We start from the raw sequence: 13,738 nt of genomic DNA, 5'->3' as shown, positions 1-13,738 counted from the left end.
CAGCAGACTAAGGTGAGTCTCCTCACCATACCAATGGGTCGAAGGCACCAAGGTCGGCCCATTATGTGTTATGTGGTATGCTAGTTGGCTACGTGTTAGGTGGTATGCTAGTTGATTATGTGGTACGTTATATGCTAGTTGTCTTTGTGATACTTACATGAAAGACCATGGGAGGTGCCCATGGCACTTGATTATAAGACCATGTGGGGTTGCCCATGGCATTCTAGGTAAAGACAATGGGGGTGCCCATGACACTTGGTTATAAGACCATGTGGGGGTGCCCATGGCATTCCAAGTAAGACCATGGGGGTGCCCATGGCATATAGGCATAAGTCCCTGGGGGGAGCCCACAACATCCTGGAGTAAGACCCTGGAGGGTGCCCAGGGCATCCTTATATGTTTGTATGCATGGATTCTTTAGCTTATATGGCTGATACGTTTATGTGATTATGTGGATTATGTGGGGGTATGTTATGGGGAACTCACTAAGCGTTAGCTTACAGTTTGTTGGTTGTTTCAGGTACTTCAAGATCTAAGGGCAAGATCCTGGCATGATGGCGCGACATACACTCTCTGGCGTTTTATTTGGGGATTCTCCGATTTTATGAATAATTTATCTTATGTTATGGATTTTGAAAATAGTTGTGATTGGAATTTTGTAATTTATGGAAATGAATTCGTTATTTAAAAATGAAAACAATTTTTTTTGAGAATTTGGGCGGTACATCCGAGCTTTTATCTGTGATATTTAGCAGCTTGAGGTGAGTCTTCTCACTGTATCAGTGGGTTGAAGGCACCAAGGCCGACCCATTATTTATGATATAGGTTGTTAGATATATTCGAGATATGTATGTGAAAGACCAGGATTTGGACCCTGGAAATTGTATGAAAGACAAGGATTTGGCCCCTGACAATTGTATGAAAGACCAAGATCTGGTCCTTAACAACTGTCTGTAAGATCGGGATTTGGCCCTCGGCAGGAGACTGCTTGTAAGACTATGGTTTGGCGCATTGCACTAGCTTATTTATGTATTATATGTGGTATTTTAGGGAACTGACTAAGCTTTGTGCTTATAGTTTATTGTTTATGGTTTCAGGTACTTCTGGTATGATTGGGAAGGGCCTGGCATGACTGCACTGCATCCACCCATGTTTCCGCAATGTGATGATTTTGGGAATTTACTTTGATGACGGTTTATTATAAATTACTTTTGAATGTTTGAATGAAAGACAATTGGTGTTTTGGTTTAAATTAAAAATGAAAATTTTTACATTTGATTTTCAAGATGTTACAACCTGCCTCTACCCTAAGGACTATAAAAATTGTAGCTTTTCAGTCATGCATGTCCATTGCATGACTTAGATACTAAATAGGTCAAAAGAAAGGTAATAAGATCAAGACTCATTCTTAGAGTCTAAAACCAACACCAAAACTCAGGTCCAAGGCCTCATATACAAAAGATGTATCAATGATCCATAAAGTTGCTAACTTTATGGATCCCATGCATGTTACAAAACCCAACCATGCGAAGAAAGGCTCCAAAACCTAGATCTATCATGAAAGAGACAAAAAGGTAAGAGCTTTATGAATTACAAAGGTCAAAATGTAACAAAGTAAATTTCAAAACAATTTTTCACTTTTTAATAATACAATTTCATTCATAAAAATTCCCAATTCTCAATGTACGACATAACAAATCTATAAAATTACATCCCAAGATCAAACAAAAGAAACTTCGATAGTGAGTACTGGTCATGCCGACGCCTTCCCGCGATCCTCACTGGTACCTGAAACACATCACACAAACACTTTAAGCACAAAGGCTTAGTGAGTTCCCCAAAATACCACATACAACACATACACCACTCGAGGCTACAATACGACCCTCTGGTCGATGTGTCTCAATGGGACCCTCCAGTCCCGTAGCTCGTTGAACCCTCTGGTCCGGTCATAGCTCGTCGGACCCTTCGATCCAGTTTGTATCGTTGGACCCTTCGGTCTGGTCTATATCGTTGGACCCTCCGATCCGGTCTATACAACATACCGCATACATACAACCAAAATGCACATAATTTCAAACATACACATAGCATAAAAGACCCTTCGGTCTACACATAATACCACTCTAGGTAATGTATAGTGAGAATACTCACCTCGGGTATCTCGGATAATCTTGCACACGAACACACTGGTCTAGCCCCCGCCTAAACAAATAAATAGCACTCTCAAATAAATAATGGATCTCAAAGGCTAGATTAAATCCACTCCTACAATTCCACAGAAGGGTAAAAGACCATTTTACCCCTCCCTGACCCAAAATTCCAAATGTTGACCAAAACCCTAAAAGTCAACGGAAGCCAACATGAGGCAGTATGCGACGCGTACCTTCTCTGTATGCGGGGCGTACGCCGGCGAACCACAATCGGGGTCTCGATCCCTTACGCTGCGCGTACTGAGAGTTACGCCCAACGTAAGTCTCAGTTTCAGCATTTCCTTGGATTTTGGTCTTAAACGGTTAAGACACTCATTCAACTTTCAGATCTGATTTTCCCTAAGCCTCTTATTCCATAAAGTCGGAACCTTTAAGCCTTTGCATGGCTGTAAAGGTCCCTACACTCTTTAACACCTTTCCTTCTTCCTCAAAAGGTCTAGATCTCATGCATGGCTCAATATTTTAACGTCCAAGATTGCATTTTTATGAACATACAACACTTATAGTCCTGAAATATGATAGATCTAGGCCAATGGAGACCATTTGCTCATAAAGTCTGCACGTTGGGACCAAAAACCCTAGAAATTGGTCCAAGAAGCACACAACACAAATAACAAGAAAGTTTTGAGCTTTTTACCTCAGAAAGAAGCTCCAACCTCTCAAAATCTCGGATCTACTCTTGTCCACAAACTCCTAGCTTCCAAAATGGCCTCCTCTCCTCAGTCACCACCTTGAAATGGCACTTTGAAGCTTAGAACACAACACACTAGCTAGAAACGAAGGAGGACTCTCTATTAGGGTTTCACACTCTGAAATGGTGGCTGAGGATAAGGCCTTAGCATGCCTTTTATAGTGCACAAGCCACATATTAGGGTTTACATCTGGGCTCGCTATGCCCAGCGTACCTAGGCGAGTCCGCGTCCAAATTAAGCGCGCGAGTACGCACATCGTACTCTTCTGTACACCCAGCGTACTCACCTGCCTAACATTTCATTTTAGGGGATTAACTTGACAACTTGGGAAAAGGAGAAGGGTTTAAGAGACACACCTGAATTCGGGATGTTACATAAAAAAGTTGAGCAATACCAAGAGGTAGAAGCTAGATTGTCGAAATGAAGCACCACACGAGTTCTCTTCCACTTCAATGGACCAAAAACCACCAAATAAGCTCTTCAAGATGACCAAAAATGCCAAAGGTCTCAAGGAGGTGAAATCTAGGGTTTTCAGGAGGCTAGAGAGTGAGAGAGGCTGAGGATAGGCAACCCTATCTCTCTTTTTCCATTAAATACTTGAAAATTAGTGTTTTGGATCATCAGGACTTGCTCACGTCATGAGGCCTCATGCTCACGTAATGAGATTCAAGAATGTAGATCAAATGGTCAATGATCACTCATATTGTAACTACCCGGATTCCCATGTATTAATCATTTCTTTAATTTTTGGTATTTGTGAGGAGACTCGGCGAGTTGGAGCTCAAACTCACCGAGTAGGATCGCAGTTTGTACGCGGGTTCGCGTCTGGACTCGGCGAGTCCAAGGAGTGGACTCGGCATGTCCACGCTGTTTAATGAAACCCTAATTCCCCGGGTTTGGAGCCTATTTAAGGGCACTTATAGCCTCCCATTGTGGCTACCAGTCCCTTGAGAGAACCCTAAGAGAGCTAATCCATTTTGGGAGAGAGGAAGTCACTTTTGAGCCTTGGTATTCTATGTTTAGCAAGAAAAAGGTGGAAAGAGCAAGGAGGAGGTGAGATTCCAGCAGATCCAGAGTCCAAAGGCTTCATTTTAGGTAATGGTTCGAATTTCCTTCAGTTTTAGGGTTTATCTTTAGAGTTACAGTTTTATAACCCTTTTGAAGAGTGATTGTGTGAAGAAAATGGTCCCTCTTCCAGTTTATGCCTTGGATCTGGACTCAAAGAGGTCCAGAGACCTTAATCCTTGGAGCCTTTGAGTTATTATGGAGTTATTGGACCTAGGTGGTCATTTTTGGGACCAAATCCCCTTGGGATGCCTTGTGGGGGTTGTACAAGCATCAAGTTTCGAACTTTACGTGACATTCATGCTTGGGAAGGCCAGATCTAGGGTTTGGGAAAGCAGATCTGACCTCAGAAGGTCAATAGAGTTTGTGCATGGCATGAACTCGCCGAGTTGTTCTTGGGACTCGGCGAGTAGGGTTGGGGTTTCACGTAAAGTGTTCAACGAGTGGACTCGTCGGGTTGGGGGATGACCCAGTGAGTCAGGGAGAGTCTTTATGGGGTTGAGTCAAACCGGAACTCGCCGAGTTGTTCTTGAGACTCGGCGAGTTGAGTTGTGGTTGCCCCGCGATTCATGCCAGGTGGAACTCGTCGAGCTGGGGAGGTACTCGACGTGCCAAGAGAGGATCCGAGGGAGTCAGTGAACGCGTGCAGACTCGTCGAGTTGCTTTGGTGCACTCGCCGAGTCCGGTCAAAGTTGACCGTTGACCGTTGACCAGAGTTGACTTAGTAGGGCTAGTCAACCTTAGTCTTGAAAGTGTTAATTAGAGATATGTGTCGTATATAGGAGGACTATAGCTCGAGGGATCGAGCACGAGTGATTCAGGGATTTGCGATTTATCGAGATACACGAGGTGAGTCTTCTCACTATACTTTATCTTGAGTAGGTAACCAGAGTTATGTGACAGAGTATTTGTATGCTATGTATGATATGTGTTGTACTGCATTATTTCTATGTGATTTATGGTGTGCATGTTTACATAGTTAGAACCTGAGGGTTCACAGAGTTTGGGTGCACGGACCCACAGAGTTATAGCCTCGAGTGGCTAATATGTGTTATATGTGGTATTTTAGGGAACTCACTAAGCTTTGTGCTTATAGTGTTTGGTGTTATTTGTTTCAGGTACTAGTGACGACCGTGGGAAGGCGCCGGCTTAATCAGTACACACGCATGGGATTTTATGATTATGAGATCTTGGGATTTTTGTATGACTTGGATTGAATTTCAAACATGGGTGTTTTTATGAATATTAAGTGAATTATGTTTTTATAAAATTTCAAAATTTGTTTTCAGATTTACGACGTTACACATATTGTGACCACTATGGCTCATGTCATGACCCTCCTCCAAAATGTAAGAATTCAATCATTTAAGTACCTCAAGGATTCAGATGCTACAACATTGATGTTTGATCATGTGATGTTTTTAAATAGTTTCAAGTGGGGCTTGGTGACAATCTACCTAATGTGTCAATACACATTTGGTTTATGATTTGCAATTTCATTGCACCACTTGAATTGAATCGTCAAGAAAATATTATGATTTATGATCATACACTATGCTAACAAAGTGTCTCAAGCTGTTGGGAGAAATGAACCTGATGTGCATAAAAGTACTCACTAATTTTAATATTTATAACCTAACTAACTTAAACTAACTATGCACTTATAGGCAGTGTACCTAATCAGATTACAATATAGCTTGGGTAAGTCGGGTGTCGATCACAGGGAACGGTGTTACTAATTAATCTACTTACTATTAAATTAACCTAATTATTAACAGGTTTAAAAGGGTTTTATCTGATTTTACAAGATCAGATGAACGTTAATTCAAATTCAATAAGTAAAAACACAATCTTGTTTAGTTTGAATCCACTTCTTTCTTATAGCTAGCTAATGTTTATGGACCAAATAGTTGGTTTTAATTATATTAGTAATTTAGTTCTAACTTTACCAATAATTAACTGATTCATGTCAAACCATGTATGTTCACACACAATTAAACACAAAACTAATTATGAATGTAAATATGCTATGTAAGATTTGTTATATAAACGCAATTATAGTCACAATACACGTTCTCTAGCACAGCTAAGCTTATTTACTCTAATTACTAACTAAGATTGGTCAATCCTAGCTCTAACAATTCAATGTTCACTAAATCATTAGGTAAACAAGTTCATGCAGTTAATGGTCACTACGCTACACAGAACATGCAATCAAGCAATTAGAAAAACAAACATAAGCATGCTAGGTAATACCAATCAAACACAATCAATTTTTACCAACTAAACTTAATCCATAAAATTGAGCTATTCATAAGTTGGAAGCTTCATCTAGCTAAACAAGAGTAGCTAGATTCAGCTGCTCATCATAGCAACTAACATACCAACACTAGTTGAAGTAATAGAAAACATGTTCTTAATTAACTAAAATATAGATCTTTACTCTTTTTGGTGTTGAAAATCTTTTTCCAGAACTTTTCTTTCGCTCCAAATCGCCTTCTGGAACTCCTTCCTTCAGCCAAAAAGTTCTCCTCTCGTAATGATCAGGAATACTTAAATAGCCTCCAAAATCTCGCGCCACGTCGTGGCTATCCAGGCCACGTCGTGGGCTCCAAGTTATCCGTACCGGGCAAGGATTCCTCCGAATCGCGATCTTTATCTTCTAGAATTCCCATGCCACGTCATGCCTGACTTTTCCACATCGTGGGTTTAGTAACTTTCGTGGATTTATTCATCTCTTGTCTTCCAAGTCTCCCATGTTCTACATATTGTCACTTTTAGTCCCTCTATTTGAAAATCCTTTTAATTGCCTGAAAATAACAATTTAAAGTCATAAGTACCATTATTCTAAACATATTATCAACTTATTAATAAAAATGTACTTAAATATTGCCTAAAAATAGGTATAAATATGGCAATATCAAAATACCCCACACTTAGGCTTTGCTTGCCCTCAAGCAAATTTAAACTTAACCCTTAATTACTAACATCATATAGAACAATCCGACTCTAGCTCAGCCATTATGCCAAGACCTCAACGCATGCATTTGTGTCTAAAATTTTCCTAAAGTACCCCCCATACTTTAAATACTCACAATCTTCATAAACACTCACCCAATTTTTCCGAACAATGCTCATTTTATGCAACCCTCTGAATCCATCCGCAGAAAACCTCCTTATCCTCAAGGTATTTTTAGTTGAGCAACCTAAGCATACATAATCTAGAATTACAATTTACGATACCACTATGGAGCTCTTTTGGAATTCTTCACTTCTTTGACATTTGATCTTTGATTTCTTTGAATTCACCACCTTATTTGATTTGATCTCTGGTATCTTCAAATTTTTGCATTTCTTGGAATTTTGATCTTTTGATCTTCACTTTATTTTCTCTAAAATTCTTCAAACTTTTCTTGTAATTCTCTTTTTTTTTTCTTTTTTTTACATGTACCTCACTTTTTTCACTCAAAACCTATATGCTTAAGCAAAAGCGCTCAACCTCAACCTTTATTGGTTAATGATAATAATTTTCCTGGATACATTTCAGGTTTAGGCTGCTAAACATATTGCATCCCTCAAACCAAGCGGGGTTATGTTTTTGTTCCATGATTTCACTAAAATAAGGGAGGCCACAAATGTACTATAACGTATATTGGCTCAACTAAACATTTGAACTTTTATCGGATCATCCCATATAACATTAGAAACTACAGTTCAAATTATTATTACTAGATTCAATTATTCAAAATTTCAATTTTTCAAAATTTCAATTTTACTATCCAACTCTATCATTATCTAGCAATTTACTTTTTCTACCCCTACCCCACACTTATTTCATACAATGCCCTCATTGTATGAATAAAAATAAATCAAAATTAAAGAAAAAGGAGAAAAAGGAACAGACTCCCCTGAGATAGTGGCATGAACATCTCCAAAAGTGTGGAAAACGTGCATCCTGAATATGGACCTCCAAAAATAGAAAGTCGGTGTAGAACTGGATGAATATCTAAATACCACGAACATGACTCGAAACTTCAATTCTTCAAAGTGGGTGCTAGTAAGTAGAAATGTGGGAAAGGAAAAAATGATACACGTCGTGGCAAAGAGCACCACGTCGTGATATAAGATGAAAACGCGAACAACAGGTTGCTTTTATTCTTCAAATTCCATGAGCGCCACGACGTGACGTAAGGAGCCCACATCGTGAAAACTGAACATCAACAAAAATGCCTTATTTCTTGATGCATCCTAGCAGCTTGACCAATGTCTAAATGGTTTAAGACTCTTCTATGTAAATATACGTCCCAACTGTAACCTCTCTCCTACTAACGTACCCCACACTTATCTTGAATTGTGGGTTCCAACTCACGACTCTAAGCTTCCTTGACTTGACTAGGAAAACATGACTCTAGACTTAACCTTATATGCTCCTGAGAATTCCCATGCTAATCTGAAAAAAAATGGAACAACCCAAAAGAAATAAAAGAGTAACATCATAGTTCAAGAAAGTTTTACATTACAAACCAAATTCAAACATAAAAGAAAACACTACTTAAAACAAAACAAAATAAAAAGAAAAGAAAATCAATCATCATCTCCTTGGTCCTGCGCTCCACTTAGTCATGCCCCATCATTCTGCGGACGCTAAAGCTCCTCCCATGTTGGAAAATAAGGATATTGTGGTGGCATAGAAGGTGGCCGGGTCACACCTAAATGCGAATAAATACCCTCAGTAAGCTGGGTATGATAAATGGCATGCCCCGGAGGTTATCCAAATAAGTTCCCACCCGACTCTGAAAAGGGTCGGTGGATACTCCCTGTACATGGTGTGAAGTAGCAGGCTCTCTCTCCATCTCCCCTCTAGCTCGCACATTTCGACGCCGCGGTCTGGCTGGTGGTTGCTGCCCTGGATGCGCCTCCTCTTGCTCCTCATCTATCAGTGGTATAACAAAACAACCCCCGACATTCACGACTGCCCGCATAACTCCCAAGACCTGAATGGTTAAATCAGTATCTGGGAATCGGGTAAGATTCCTCACAAAGTCGTGGGTCAAAATATGATACGACCTAGCAAGGCGAGTAACCAAACTCCCCCCCCCCCCCGTAATCGGACTCCCGGGCCTAGAACTAGCCGCTTTCTTCCCCATGAACCTCGCCAACATATACGGTAAATCACAGCAAACCCCGGGGGTAATAAGCATCCACAGATAAAACAAATTCTGAATAGGGACTTTATCGCCATGATGCTTGAGATTTATAGAAAAAGTGATAAGGCGATGTAGAAATTGGAAAACAGGATTCCGAATTTGTTACTCACTCGAGTCACGAGTATTATACTCATGGCTAGAAATACCCCGCCAAAACTGAACATCCATATTACCAGGATTAAAATCCCGAACACATCCAAGTAGGAATGGTATGAAAAAAGGATATTGAGTCTCCACTTCGGTATAAAGCCCCATCCGCCAAGCGAATTCCCGAAGACTACACTCTCTATAAACACCACCCAAACGAAACACAAGTGCCCGGTTGTAAGTAAAATCAATGGTGCATTCCTCGAAGCATACGGTAGAGAAAAACTCCATCGATAACTCCCGGTATACGGGTTCTTGAATTGCAAACAAATTCCTCCACCCGTGACAAGTGAAAGAAAATTGATCCCCTTCGTATGTTTTCGTCCAATAGCGTTCCAACTCAGCAACCATTCCCACACCACCGAGCCATCCCCAATCGATAATTGGAGCTATCACAAATTCCCTATTGTACAACCATCCCAACCGATTTTCATATGTAGTCAACAATGGTCGGGGAATTGTTTTGAGGAAACTGATATAAAGGATGTATACTCGCCACATCAATCGAGTTTTCCTCCTGTGGAATAACTCTTCGTGGTCCCATTTCTGTATACAAAATCAAACCAATGCAGCAAACACCCAAAACATTAAAACAAACAAAACTGTTTGCCAGGAATCACGACGTGGCCAGGCTCGCCACGTCGTGGACCGCAGTCGAAACGTGTGTATAGATCGGTTAGTTTGTATGCGATTTCAACCAAAAATAATGCTTGGGGTTTGTTCCTATGGATATTTAAGGGACATGCAACCAAGAATCAACAACTAATTTCAACCAATTTCGTGAATCTCATTATTCACATAAACCCTAACCATGAAAATTTAAAATTGTAAGATATAACTACAATTAATGGGTAGAACACATACCAAATAGAGTTAAATGACAAGAACTTGCAAGGAATTTGGAAGCAAATTAAGAAATTGGTTGTGGGGACCTTGTTCCCGTTCGTGTGGTAGTAGCAAATGAGTAATGGGGAGTGTGCGGTCAAAGAGTTTTAAAGAAATGGTCCCCCCCTGTGATTTTTTAAAGGCCACGTCGTGGCTGGCTATGCCACGTCGTGGACTTTGAAAATTTCATTTGATCCCGTGATTTCATTTTTACCATGTCGTGGCTCTATCAGACCACGACATGGCATATGCCTGATCGCAAAATTTTGTAAAATCACACATTTTTACTATCTACTTTGCATTTCATTTATTAATTAACGCTCCCCACAGCTAATTCTTTACTAAGTATCAGTTATTAGACGACGAGTTGATATCTTTCCTAATTAAAAACTCAAAAATTAAAAGAAAAGAAAATGCAAACCAAGCTCGGGTTGCCTCCCGAGAAGCGCTTCTTTTTCTTGGAGTCTTGAGCTGGACTCTGTGCCTTCTACGTTGAATCTTCTGAAGAGTCGACCACTAAGATCTTTTGTTCCTTGAATCGCCTCTTGTAAGCTTGAACTTGCCTTTTATATGCCTTCTTTGAATTCTCTTTTTTAGATTTGCCCTCTTCTTCAAGCTTGCGTTTTGTGCCCTTAGTTTCTTCCTTGCACTCTATAGCATCCTCCTCCTCTTTCACCACCGGCTTTGTCACCCTTGAAGTGACCTCCTCTTCATCACTTGTCATCTCCTCATCCTCTTTGCTCACCCAAGAAGGCGGACTCTTGTAAGCTATGACTTCAATCAAATATGGAACATATGCCCTCGGTTTTGTTCTTTTGACTTGATGAACTGCCTTGATCTCTTCTTCCATAAGCTTTTCCAGTTCTTCTAGTTCATTGTCTTTGTTAATTGTGAACACCTCTTCTTGAACATGATCCTCTTGGAAGTCATCTTGTATTCCAAAAACTTCTTGTTCATCTCCAACCCTTAAAGTGAGCTTAGACTCACGAATATCAACAAGAGCTCCAACAGTGTTAAGCAATGGACGACCAAGGATTATTGGAACATCGGGATCTTCTTTCATATCCAAAACTACAAAGTCTATTGGAAAAACAAAATTTTCAATTTTCACCAAAATATCCTCCACGATGCCCTGGGGTTGTGTCACTGAACGATTCACCATGTGAATCTTCATTTTTGTAGCCTTCATCTTCTGAATTTCCAATTTTTGATAAAATGAAAAATTCATCAAATTAATGCTAGCCCCAGAATCGGCTAAAGCATTAACCTTCATTTTATTACCAAACTCACACGGAAGAGTGAGGTGTCCAGGATCCCCCATCTTTTCTGGTGTCTCTCCCAACACGACTTTTGAGGTTTGTTCACTTAGAACCACCTTAGACTGCTTCTTTAATTGCCTGCGAGTGTCTATCAAATCTTGTAGTAATTTCTGATTCTCGGGAGTTTTGGATAAGGACTCGACAAAGGGAGTATTAATCGGGATCCCCTTCACATGCTTGACAAACTCTATATGCTCCTTCTCCAGTAGACTAAGTGCAGCTCGGGGTGGAAATGGCAAAGGCGGTTGATAAACTGGAACGGGTTCAAAGACTTTTTGATTAGATATGAGCCACGTCGTGGCCAGAGGAGTGCCACGTCATGGAAAAGCTGTTTCAGCAACCCTTTCACTTTCAAACTTTGGCTTCTTTGGTTTTGGATCGGGCTGCTGTGGTTCTTCTTCCAATGCCTCCAGGAACTCAGAGATTGCTTCTTCTTCAGCATCGGTGGCCATTACATGAGATTGGGTCTTTACTTCGGGATTCTTCGGGGACAATTTTTCATGAATTAGAGGGGCTAGTTGACCAAATTGTACTTCAAGGTTACAAATGGAGGCTTGCTGATTCTTTATTAAAGTTTCTTGTTCCATTATAGCAGAATCAGTGGCATCGTGTTTCTTTTCCAAAGCTTCCATAAACTTCATCAAAATGGTCTCTAGATCGGGTTTCTTCTCGGCTGGTGGCTGCTCCTTTTGATAAAAGCCTCGACCTGTCTGCCTTATACTTCTCTTCTTTTTGCTTCTTATACTCTTCATATGGCAGCCACTCCTTCTTCAGTTTCCTCCAGTCCTCATCAAACTTATCCCCACTAGAGTAGCACACTTGAGCTTTTCTGTTCCCAAACTCATCTACATTGCAGTCTTTGGTCAAGTTTGAACCACTATATCTCTTGCAACCCACTCTTATGGATGTATTGACTGGTCCATTTGTGTTATCCTTCGATCCAAATTATTCAGCATGGCCACTACAGCTGCTATTTCTTCAATTTGGGCCCCTCCACCGCCTTTGATTCCATCTTGCCTAGGGTTGTGGTATTCACGAGAGTGCTTCGCGAATTCTTCAATCAGCTCCTTAACCTCCCTTGGATTTTTCTTTGTCAAAGGTCCTTGAGAATCAAGGAGTTGTCTTGTCATAACGTTGACCCCATCATAGAAGATTGACATCTCTTGTTGCACATTTACATCATGCTGAGGTCAATATCTAAGCAAGCCCTTGTACCGCTCCCATGCTTCGTATAATGACTCCCCCGGCTGTTGCTCAAAGTTATCTATTGCCTTCTTGAGTTTGGCTATTTTGAATGGCGGGCAAAATTGGTCCAGGAATTGCTCACGCATTTGAGCCCAAGTGGTAATTGTACCTGGTGGAAGTGCTTTTAACCACTCCTTAGCAGCTCCTTTGAAAGTGATGGGAAGCATCCTAAGAAAGACTGTGTTTCTATTGACATTTGGGACATTGAAGTAATCCGCAATGTCGTTGACTTCATCTAGATGCTTAAAAGCATCCTCATGATCTTTCCCGAAAAATGGGATGTCCTTCAGTGCAGTCAATATGTGCCCCTTCAACTCGAATGTGGCAGAGGCAGGTATTGCGGGTTGGACTAAATCGGGACCCACATCTTCTCGGATCCGCTTCTTGTAAGCTCCCATGGACATCTCTTCAATTGCTACCATCTCGTTCCTTGGCTCGTTCTCGGGTTCGCTCGTGTGTTCTTCAAATTCCGTCTCAGTATCGTATTCGGACTTGGCTTGGACGGGTGTTTGATCCAAGTGCTCAATATTGCTCTTGTGCCTCGCGGATGAACTTGACTCTCCTGTCTTCTTTCCCGACTTCTTTGAAAAAGCTGACTTTAATTCTTGCAGTGGCGTCTTTTTCTTGTGAATTGCAGACACGGGATCTTCAAGTGGTGGCACCAAGGGTGTGTTTGAGCTTCTGGTCATGAACTCCTGCAACTTTAACACAATAAAAAAAACGTAACAATGAAATAGAAAAATAAACTAAAAACTAAAAACTAAACTTTTCAGAAACCACGCTGTGGCACGTATCTGGCCACGTCGTGGACTCTGTGACTAAATTTTTTTTATGCTAATGCTAAGCTAATAAACAAAAATAAATAACCAATTAACCTTTTTGCAGATTTTATTCCACAAAAAGGGGTCGATTAATCTAATGCAACTAAATAAACTAATAAACGTGTCGTTCCCCGGCAACGGCGC

At 40.6% G+C, this 13,738-nt stretch overlaps 1 non-coding gene across 1 annotated transcript; it reads left to right on the top strand.

Moving 5' to 3' along the window:
* Nucleotides 1-12,704: 12,704 nt before the first annotated feature.
* On the top strand, nucleotides 12,705-12,811 carry LOC128126975 (small nucleolar RNA R71). Its single transcript, XR_008224942.1, has one exon. It is a non-coding gene; the product is annotated as a small nucleolar RNA R71 (small nucleolar RNA).
* The last annotated feature ends 927 nt before the right edge of the window (nucleotides 12,812-13,738 follow it).

This window comes from Lactuca sativa, chromosome 6, assembly GCF_002870075.4.
Source record: "Lactuca sativa cultivar Salinas chromosome 6, Lsat_Salinas_v11, whole genome shotgun sequence".
In the NCBI taxonomy this organism is placed as follows: domain Eukaryota; kingdom Viridiplantae; phylum Streptophyta; class Magnoliopsida; order Asterales; family Asteraceae; genus Lactuca; species Lactuca sativa.
The sequence above is the reverse complement of the archived record's forward strand: the minus strand, read 5'-3'. Positions and strand labels throughout refer to the sequence as shown.